Below are 11615 nucleotides of genomic sequence, written 5' to 3'. Positions count from 1 at the left end.
GTAACGAAAACTGAGTTAGTTCTATAATGGATGAGCGACCCAGTTTACCGCCCAAATGATGGTGAACATTACCTCCACACAGTGCAAAGATTCAGCAAGGTAGACTCCTTAATTTGAGTCCTATCTCGACTGCACCCCTCTCTGTTCATTAATTTCTTCATTCTGTTTCATTGTCACCCTTCCCTTTTTTGTTTTGCTATCTCATTTCTATTTTTCTACTTACTTTTAAACATCTGTCTTTACTTTTATCATTTTAATCACTTCCTCATCAAATTTATGCACGTAATCTAGATATGTAAGTTCTCAAGTCTATTCTTTACTTAACGCACGTTATTTGAAATTATTCATACCCACTGACGGTCAGAACAGTTTTCAGCCTCCGTTAGAAGTACTCAGAACTCAGTTATTTTTTACATGGGGTTTTTCCATAGTTAAAAAAAGCTTGACTGTAAACCTTTTCATCCATAGTTTCAACTCCAGCAGCTACCGGGAACCAGACTGATACCTGGGATGGCAGGAATGACGTATGAGGAGAGATTGGGTCGATTGGACTTATACTCACTGGAGTTTAGAAGAATGAGAGGGGATCTCATTGAAACTTATAAAATTCTAACAAGACTAGACAGACTAGATGCAGGAAGGATGTTCCCGATGGTCGGGGAGTCCAGAACCAGGGGTCACAGTCTAAGGATAAGGGGTAAGCCATTTAGGACTGAGATGAGGAGGAATTTCTTCACCCAGAGAGTGGCGAACCTGTGGAATTCTCTACCACAGAAGGCAGTTGAGGCCAGTTCATTAAATATATTCAAGAAGGAGTTAGATATATTTCTTAAGGCTAAAGGGATCAAGGGATATGGGGAGAAGGCAGGGACAGGGTACTGAGTTTGGATGATCAGCCATGATCTCATTGAATGGCGGAGCAGGCTCGAGGGGCCGAATGGCCTACTCCTGCTCCTATCTTCTATGTTTCTATGGTCAATAAGCAGCAATTTGTTCACCATCACTCCTGTTGTGCAAGACTTTGGATTTCACTGAGGTAGGTGCCAGTTTCAGGGCACTTTGTGTTGTGGATTTGCGTCCACTTTAAGCATGATGAGGACAGACATTTAATTTCTGGGATGATTTGTTTCTTTTATTCATTCTCAGAACGTGAGCATCGCTGGCAAGGCCGGCATTTATTGCCCCTCCTTAGTTGCCCTGAGAAGATTTTGGTGATGGGCCCTCTTCTTGGACCGCTGGTAGAGGTTTGATACAATTGAGTGGCATGCTAGGCCACTCCAGAGGGCAGTTAAGTGTAAACCACGTTGGTATGGGACTGGAATCACACATAGGCCAGACCGGGTAAAGGCAGCATGTTTCCTTCCCTAATGGCATTAGTGAACCAGTTGGATTTTTACAACAATCCAACAGCGTCATAGTCACTTTACCACATTTGTGCCTACAGTGAAATTTAATTCACCATGAAGATTTTTTTTCAATACCTATTGAAGACCATGAAAACCCACACAAAACTATTGTTACAATGAAGTTCTTTGCACATGATAATAAAAAGTATGAATAATGTACCAAAGGACAAAAACAAAAATTGCACTTTCTGCGTATTTACATTGATCCAATCTCACAAAGGCTAGAACTGGGGAACATTTTCTTTTTTTTTTTAGAAGAAAACCTCAAATTAAATTACATGCAACACATACATACACTTAATGCATTATCGGAAATAACCTTTAGAATTGGCAGAACAATTGTATATAACCCAAAAGATTATGCTATAGCATTGCTGACTTGGCAAAGACTTATCAAGATATTAACCAAAATCTGTAATCCTGATACAGTATAATGCAAGTTAGTTTGAGTATCTTGATAGTGAAGTAAGAATTTTGCCAACGATAACACTTACGCCTGGGTTTCAAAAAAAATAAAAAATAAACTTGGGCCTAAGGAAGTGAAACTAGGTTGTCTCTGCAGGTTATTTAACCTAATGTCAAATAACAGCTAAGTGTATTCATGGTCACAAGCTCTGCTATTGCTGCTGCGAGTCTGTATTTTATACTTGAGCATTGTGTGGTATTATCCCTGCACTGCCGCTGAAAAAGTAAATGATGTACTCAAATGACCACATATGCTAACAGACCTTTTCGCACATTGTATTGATCAGTTACTTGTGTATGTATGCAGGAACCTAATGCTTTAAATAACAAAAAAAACACAAAAAAATGCATCATAAGCGGAAGGATTATATACTTTTTTGTGTGTGCAACAAGCTTGTTTTAGAGGCTATATCTGCAACAGTAAGTGGGAGGGAGGAACTTTATAAAATAGAATATTTCAAAAGTTTGTTTTTTGAACCAGATTATATTCTAAAATGACTAACTCTGAACATTTTCCTAACTCTGTCCACTGCAAGTGAACAGGAAAGTGGCCTTCTTTCAGAACATGTGATATGAATTCAGTCTATGAAAGACAGGCAGACAATAATCCCCCTTGGTTTGGATGGATTCCAAATCAAGAATGAAATCTAAGAGAGACATTTGTATAAACTAAAAATATATGTACTGCATGGGTACTGACAAATGAATTGTGAAGTTTTATATAATACTTGTCATTATTTCAATGAAAAATACTTGAGTAAGGATATCAAGTTGTGGCACTTATACCAAGCATTATGCCTCTGTTGTACTGTACATTGTGACAGATTTTTTTGTAATGGACCAAAAACTAAGTGTATTGATATAAGGAAAATTATTTCTACTTTGAGTGTAGTTTACAGGCTTTAAAGATGATGTAGTTATAACCTTGTTTTGAAGAATAAGATCTGTTGCTGTGCAACAGCTTTATGGTTTGCACTTTACTTAGTAAAGAACTGCATTCAATGTTTTAAATTTTGAAAGATGTTTCTCAAAGACTGCATTATTTCTAAGTGGCAAGTGTAGCATGGAGTTATAACGTAGTCTTTCTTGTAATACAAACATGAATCTTTCGACAACAATGTATGTTATTTGTTGTGTATATTTTATTGTTCTTATCAGCTTAAAAGCAAAGATAATTATGAATATGGTAATCTATAGTCAAATAAAGTTCTTGAAATTTTTATAATATATTTTATTATTTTTCATCTAATCCATGTGTGCATAATATACACTCAGTTAGTAGTTCAGGGGAAGTTTGTAATCTGAAAAATTCTGGGGAAATCCATGGTAGTTTTAGAAGATGACCAATTTTTGTCCTAATTCAGCCGATCGTAAACTTTACGGCTGGAACGTGCTATATTGTTGAGTGCAAGGAGCGCCAGCAGTGGGAGCTGTTGAGCAGTAAGCCAGACACTTCCCTTAAGGGTAGGTAAAAACACGGGAGTCATCTTTGAGTGCTCTGAAGAAACTCCTGGCAACTTGATTAAGAGCAGCAGTGGGCTTGGCAAAGGTTCCCTGTCTGATCCTTTAAGCCAGGAAATGTTGCCTGAAGAAGGGGGGATCAAATCAAAATGGAGCAAAAGGTTAAAAAACTCCTAAATTCGCAATCGACTAAGCTCTCAAAGACTGCAATTTACAAACCAAAACCTTTCTCTAAAAACAAATCTGCATACTTGAAGATCTGTATCACATTTTCCTTAGAAGAATCTTTTCTGAATTGTATTTTTAATTAATTTGAAAAGTCACTGAGTGAAATTTCTGCTGCAGATAACTTATGTTTATGCAAAATGCTTTAATCAGTCATGTGCGATGACATACGAAGAAAAAGCATGTGTACATGATATAATTTAAACTGTTCTTCAGTTCCTTGTTTCACCCACTCAAGTTTAGGCTGTTGGTTATAAACATGGGGCCATGTTTCAGTGCCAAGTCACAGAGCTAGAATTTGGCTTGGACTTGATAAAAGAAGAAAATTAAACAAGATTTCACCAACTGTACAGAATTGCAGCAGTGACCTTGAACTTAATTCCTTGCAGCACCGCTCCCCAGGATAATGCAGTTTTTAAGGTTACGAAATGGGTTGAAAAACCTACCAAGTTATAGTGATCGAACTGTATCAGCTACAAAATTACTAATTTATCTCCACCACATTTTTGATAACTACTTCCTTGTACCTAATTGAACGTTACTGAAAATGAGCAAACATCTCTTTCTCAAGCAAGGGGACTAAAATCCATTTCTCCTAATAATAAATCTAGGAGAATGGTTCTATAAGATGTGCAGTACATATTTAAAACCTAAAAGGTTGGCCTGTTTTACACAGGGCATTTAAACAATATGAAGGCTAATCAAACTGCAGAATGCTGCAATATCCTTAATTTGAAAGAAAAATTAAGTCAATGGCTATGCACAAGGCAATTCTATATACTTATGGCGGCGTATATGAAGGTATGCTGCCTTGTGGGTATATCTGAACCATGGATAATCCTGCTGTGTAAAACATTATTGCAGGTATTACATGTCTTTTTGGGGGGGAGGGTCTAGATTAGGTTCAAGCAGGACAAGCAGGACAAACAAGCCACAATGATCATCCTTGGGTTTACCAAAGAGTAGCTTTCTGGGTCCTTGTGAATTCCAGCCCAGAATGGCTAAATTGTAGTGCTAATCCCGCCAGTAGTGGAGTGTGCTGACTGCAAACATCTTCTTGGGCCAGCTCATTTCCATAATTATTCAGAGCTCCCAAGTGCAGCTTTACCTTCTGCAGAAATCTAACTTAATGGGTGACTGGAAAATGGCATTCTTGGTCAAATTTGAAAGGATGTGGCTACTTAAAGCAAAAATTCTTATCGCCTTTAGAAAGGTTCAAAAGGCATTTTAACCTACTGGCTGTCTTTGCCAGGGCTGAAGGGGAGGAGAGGGAAAAGAAATGGCAGGCAAGAATAAAAGTGCAAAGAAACCCAATATAGTAACGTGACACAGAGTCGAGTGACAAGTGACTGAGTAGTGTAGCATCCAAACCCCCCATTTCCTGGCTGGCAAAATGGGAGTTCTGCTGTATAAAGTGGATGCAAGAAGTGTTTGCCTTCTTTGGCACTCCAGTGTAGCCTGACTATTAGGGCAGCATGCCTGAGGTATAAAACATAAGAAGTAGGAGCAGGAGTAGGCCATACAGCCCCTCGAGCCTGCTCCGCCATTTAATAGGATCATGGCTGATCCGAACCTAGACTCACGTCCACTTCCCTGCCCGCTCCCCATAACCCGTAATTCCCTTATCAGCTAGGAAACTGTCTATCTCCGTTCTAAATTTATTTAATGTCGCAGCTTCCACAGCTCTCTGAGGTAGCAAATTCCATAGATTTACTACCCTCTGAGTGAAGAAGTTTCTCCTCATCTCAGTTTTGAAACGGCAGCCCCTTATTCTAAGATTATGCCCCCTAGTTCTAGTCTCACCCATCAGTGGAAATATCCTCCCCGCATCCACCCGATCAAGCCCCCTCACAATCTTATATGTTTCGATAAGATTGCCTCTCATTCTTCTGAATTCCAATGAGTAGAGGCCCAACCTACTCAACCTTTCCTCATACGTCAACCCCCCTCATCTCCGGAATCAACCGAGTGAACCTTCTCTGAAAGGTAAAGACTGAAGTAATCTCAACAGCTACTGGCAGTTCCATGCCTATTTTGCAGGAGTCTTTGCAGTAGACAGTAAAACCCTGGAACTGGCTCCCTGTGGAGAGTTGTCGGGCAAGTTTGCCAAGATCGGCAGGTACCGTTGTGGCACAATGCCAAGTGCAGCCAGTGTGGACTAGGTCCCACATGCTTCTGTCATGTTGTACTACTTCCCCCATGAAATACTGTATTTTGGGTACCTCAAAACCAACCGCCAACATAAACTTTACCTCATTTAGTGCCCACCATGGGACTCTGCAACTTATACCTTGAGGTTCACTGAGCTCCCATGAAAATGGGTAGTGGAAAACTTCCTTTTCATGTGCCCCTTTTTTTTTGTAACCTGTCCCTGTTCTGCTGACGTTCTCTAAATGAATGATTTACTGTCTGCTTTCCCGTGTCTTAGTGGGCAACACAGAACTTTCTTTGGGAAATATTTAAAACCAAACTTATTGTAATGAGTAAGTAAAAATTGCTCCCCCCAAAAAAATTCCAAATTCTTATTGATAAAGATTTTAGAAATCTTGAAAAAAATGTGCAATAAAAATGTTGTGCTAAAAAGTACTGTAGATATTGAAACAAAAATAATCCAAGACCTGTGCCCCTTTAAAACTCCATCGCATTCAAAATAGGCTTTGTAGGGAAAATATGTAATCCCAGCACAAAAGCCGTAAATTGGTGACTGGTATTCATTTAAATATTTATTTATGTATTCTGGGACCTTGATGAGGCTATGACAGAAAATATGTGTAAGCATTATCACACACAAAATGCAGCCAGATGGAAATTGCTGGCAGAAGGAATCAAATGCTAAACATTACAAAGGCATCCCAATTTTCCAATCTGCACAACCAGTGAAGATGACCCAAAAATCTACCCTGTGTTCTCCTCATAAGGCCTTCATTTTTAGACTTAACCAGACCACAGAAGCTCTAGTCTCACTTAAGCACTAAGCTTCAATTCTTTCAATCTTGAATTAGGACGGTCCTGGAAGCCAATTAGTGGGTTAATCAATGAGATGTTAATTTTTTTGCTCTTTTCCATATCAAGTTGGATGGCATTTATATAATACTAAATTCTCCCTTGTCGCTAGGTTTCCAGCTATCTAAGCTTCAGCATTAATATTCTGCTCTGGTTCTTTGCTTCAAACATTAAGTTAAGAAATAGTTTTTGCACTAGTTCCATAAATCTGTCTCTTCCATTTGATTGTGACCTTTATTCTGTTCCACAATTTTTAAAATGTCTAAGATTAATTCTTGCAGTTAGAAATAGTCTAGAAAGAAAAGTAACTCCAGGAACAAGTACATCAGCTCACAGAAGGGACAGGGTGTGTGGTTTATTATTTTTCCCCAAGTTTTTAAGGAGAGAAGTGAGATTGAGCTAAGCAAGTGGAATTTGCTTTGACTGTTACTTGTTCACTTGCAATAAAGGAGCTTAACAATTTGTACCTGGCCTGATCTCAACAAGTGTTTTTCAGTCTACCTGCAGAGATTGGAGAAAGGCATGTGAACGCACGTGCGAAAGACGCAATATCCAATTCAGCTCACAAAGGGAGCCTATTGTTACACTGCTGGGTTACAGTATCATGTAGTTAGATAATGGGCAGTACAGGTACACCCTGAAATGTAAGACATTCACAACACTTACAGAAGTGACCAGCACTGCTAAACCCGAGAGAATATCTAAGGCCTGGTAACACTAACATTAAAACTTTCACTACCAGTGAGTAGAGCTCCAGGCACATATTTGAGTATGCATGCTTGGAGTTCTGCTTTTGCCCTAAGAGTGATGCAAACAGGTCAAAATCATATCAGTGTAAAAACAGGAGGTTGAGAATAACTGAACACTTAGAATAAACAAGGTCATCAGTAAGTTCAGAAGACTATTCAGAGATGGAATAATCTATAACCTGTTCTTTATTATGAATTATTTTACACCACAGCAAATGTAGATGCAAACATAACAGATTTCACTAAAGTTAGTATTACTTTAATAAGAGGTCTTGCACAGTGAATGTGGCTAAGCTTTGTTGTATTGCTCGGACGATACATAGAGGACGCTGTGGTTGAATGACGCAGAGGGTTCAGTATAGTAGGATGATACATAGAGGATTCTGTATATGGAATGAAGTATGAAGGAGATTTTCCACATTGGGCTAGTCTCAAATGTCAGCTTAGCTCAGTGGGAGTTAGAAGGTCATCTGTTCAAGCGCCATTGCACTTAAGCTCAAAACCTAGGCTAACATTTTAGTAGTACAGAGGAAGTGCTGCATTGTCGGAGATGCTGGGATAGAAACTGCACCTTCTTGTGCCTGTTTTACATCTGTAAAATGGCTGCAATGCAGCCAAATTTTGGGGACCAATGTCCTACGCCCCAAGGATGCTTGAAAAACATTTGACCTGAAATTAGGTCAGGCCATTTTTCAGATGTCCAGGGCAGCCGCCTAAAACAGGCATTAGACTGCTTGCATTTGCTAATGATGGGACTAACGTCTGTTATAGAACCCCCTCTGCCAAACATTGGATCTGCTCTGCTCAGGTTTTCTAAATGTAAAGCTCCACAGCACTCCTGACAACCTCTGCCAGCCCCCTTCCTGCTGTCCCCTTCCCCGGTACTTATTTGTGGGCCACTAACCATGAGGCAAGCAGCCCGAATTTGGTTTCACGAGATGGGTGACCTGCCTGTGGAGGCATGATATTGGCCAGCAGCTCACCAGACTTGTTGAAACAAAGCCTGGTTGGGGCATGCACTGCCTGCGCAGCACTAATTTTGTTACTGAAAAATGGGTGCAGCCAAATTTTTATCCCGCTGTCTTTCAGATGAGACTTTAACCCAGGTCCTCTCTCTGCTCAGGTGGATGCAAAGAACCAGGGTGTTCTCCCGGTGTCCTGGCCAACACTGATTCCTCAACCAACTCCATCAAAACAGATTAACTGGTTATTGATCTCATTGCTGTTTGTGCGACCTTGGTGTGCACAGATTGGCTACTGCATTTGTCTACATGACAGTGACTACAGTTCAAACGTAATTAATTGGCTGCGTAGCACTTTGGGATGTCTTTCTTTGCTTTCACAGAAATTACAGAAACCCCACAGTGCAAATAGAGGCCATTTCGGCCCATCGAGCCTGCACCGACACATATCCCTCCCGATCCCCGTAACCCCTACACCAACACATATCCCACCCTATCCCCGTAACCCCACGTATTTAATCCCCCTAACACTAAGGGTCAATTTATCATAGCCAATCATCCTAACCCGCACATCTTTGGACTGTGGGAGGAAACCGGAGCACCCGGAGGAAACCCACGCAAACACGGGGAGAATGTGCAAACTCCACACAGACAGTCACCCGAGGCCGGATTTGAACCCGGGTCCCTGGCGCTGTGAGGCAACAGTGCTAACCACTATGCCACCGTGCTGCACCGTGCTTTGGGGTGTCTTTCTTTCATAACACAACACAGTCGAGTTTAAATCATTTCATTCTGAAAATAGTTCATTTCCAATACACATATGCCACATTCTTGTTTTCAAACATTAATACTTTATTTTTGCCATTTGTCCAAGGGTCCGAGATTCAGTGACTTAAGTTAGTGTTTTATCTGTGTACAGAACAGTGAAAAAACAAGTATGGCAACTAACTGGCATGCGTTTCCCGCAGGCTGCAGATTCTGTGGAATCAGGAATATCCTGCAAAATTAATCTCACAATATTGCCATAAAATACTGGAAAATTACTGTAATGATCACAGTCAACTCGGACAACATTCCTACATGCAGTGTGTCGTTGGGTTTCCCGCCTGCAACACTTGATGTTAGCTCGTGAAATTTGTCTTTACTTCTATCCAAATCACTAGATATCACTAACATGACAATGCACATACCGTTAGGAACAGATAGGTGAACTAAACTGTACAAATGTAATACATAATGCTGCAGACTAATATATTTTGTTCTCACCCATTATTTAAATTGCAAATCCTGAATTGACCTTCATAAGCTACTTGTGAATTTTGGTGTCTTGTCATTTGCAGAATCCTATTTATAATAATGTTCATTCTGGTGCCCCACTAACACTTTTACCACGCTCTTATGCCATGCTGTTGGGATGTGGTTTACAATGTGGATGGGTGAAAAAGCGATAATGAACGTTTTGAGTCAAAAGTCAATCCAAATAAGGCCTCGTTCTAAAGTGCCCAGGCATCCAACGGACCTGCTGGAAACATTTTAACGTAAAAAAACAAGTGGGGGCTGCTACCTACCTTCTCATATAACATTAAAAGATAGCAGAGCAACACAGAGAGCACCTGCAACCAGGGAGATACAACTGGCAGCGTAATACGGATTTACAGGCTTCAGCGCCCTTCAAATAAAGCACCCTAAGATTAGATTCACATAAACCTGAAGACAGGAATGCGGAAGCCTTGTGCTCAAAGATCACAGAATCATACAGTACAGGAGGCCATTCATTCAGTCCATCTTGCCTGTGCCGGCTCTTTGAAAGAGCTATCCAATTAGTCCCACTTCCCTGCTCATCGCCCGCAGCCCAGCAAATGTTTCCTTTTCAATTATATAGCCACCTCCCCTTTTGAAAGTTACCATTGAATCTGCTTCCACCACCCTTTAAGGCAGTGCATTCCAGATTGTAACAACTCATTGTGTAAAAAAATTCTCATCGCCCCTTGGTTCTTTTGCCAATTATCTTAATTCTGTGTCCTCTGGTTACTGGCCCTCCTGACAGTGGAAACAGTTTCTCTCTACCTACTCTTATCAAAACTGTTCATACTTTTGAACACCTCTGTTAAATCTTCCTTTAACCTCTCTTCTCTAAAAAAGAGAACAATCCCAACTTCTCCAGTCTCTCCACATAATCGAAATCCATTATCCCTGGTGTAATTCTGGCTGGTAAATCTCCTCTGCGCCCTCTCCAAGGTAAACGATCCGAATCAGTCAAAACCTGGGAGGGCTGGATCGACGACGTTTTCAATGTGAGTTTTTTTTAAATTTCAGTTTACTAATTTCAGCTATAGCGAAGAAAAAAAAGGTTGACACCCATCTCCCGACAGGCTGCGGCCAACATCGACAGGGGGTTTTCCCGGGTGGCCCTGGAGATGGAGCACGCGGTGTCCGCCGGCACGCTCGAGGCTTTTCGCAACCGGTGGGCGCCGCGGGGACGGGAGTTGCATCATCACCGCGGCCAATCAAATTCTAATTTAATGTTAAGTTTTAATGGGTTTTTTTAAATTTAAAATTTGAACATTTTATTTACAGTAAATGACATTTACAGAGCTTTTCAGCTCTATGTACAAAGTCACAAGCCATCGTTCCCTATGAGGCAGGGGGTCCCAGTCTCTTCAAGTTGGTGATGTGATCGCCAAGCTTCTTGATCATCTTCACTTGTTCATCCAGATAGTGGGTCCCTTAGGAATTCACACAAATGAGGGTCGGCGCTTATTTAATGTTTTCTTAAGTTACAGTCGAGTTGCTCAATCACACCCCCCACCACCAGAAAGAGTAGAACCGGTGGGTGCCGCGGGGACTGGAGTGCATCGTCACCCCGGGTAATGTAATTATAATTTGATGAAGGGTCCCAGACCTGGAACGTTGACTCTGTTTCTCTCTCCACGGATGCTGCCTGGCCTGCTGAGTATTTCCAGCATTTTCTGTTATTTTGGATTTCCAGCATCTGCAGTATTTTGCTATTGTAATTATAATTTAATTTGATAAGTTTTGTTTAAAGTTCAGTTAATTTGGTTCCATAAAAAGAGGACAAGAAAGAGTAGAGAGGGTGGGGTTTCTGGTAATGAAGATTTTACTCCATTGCGTGGTTTGTCCAGCTCAATTGGTAATGGGACAGGGTGCGGAAAAGCCATCTGCTCACATTCGGCTTCAACTCACTCCTCTTCGTATTGTGGGGACTTGCTTCAACTAGATGCAGGAAGGATGTTCCCGATGACGGGGGAGTCCAGAACCAAGGGTCATAGTCTAAGGATAAGGGGTAAGCCATTTAGGACTGAGATGAGGAGGAATTTCTTCAC

This window comes from Somniosus microcephalus, chromosome 14 (assembly GCF_052327205.1).
Source record: "Somniosus microcephalus isolate GS21.2 chromosome 14, FLI_Smic_1.0, whole genome shotgun sequence".
NCBI classification, from domain to species: Eukaryota; Metazoa; Chordata; class Chondrichthyes; order Squaliformes; family Somniosidae; genus Somniosus; species Somniosus microcephalus.
Note: the sequence above shows the minus strand (reverse complement) of the source record.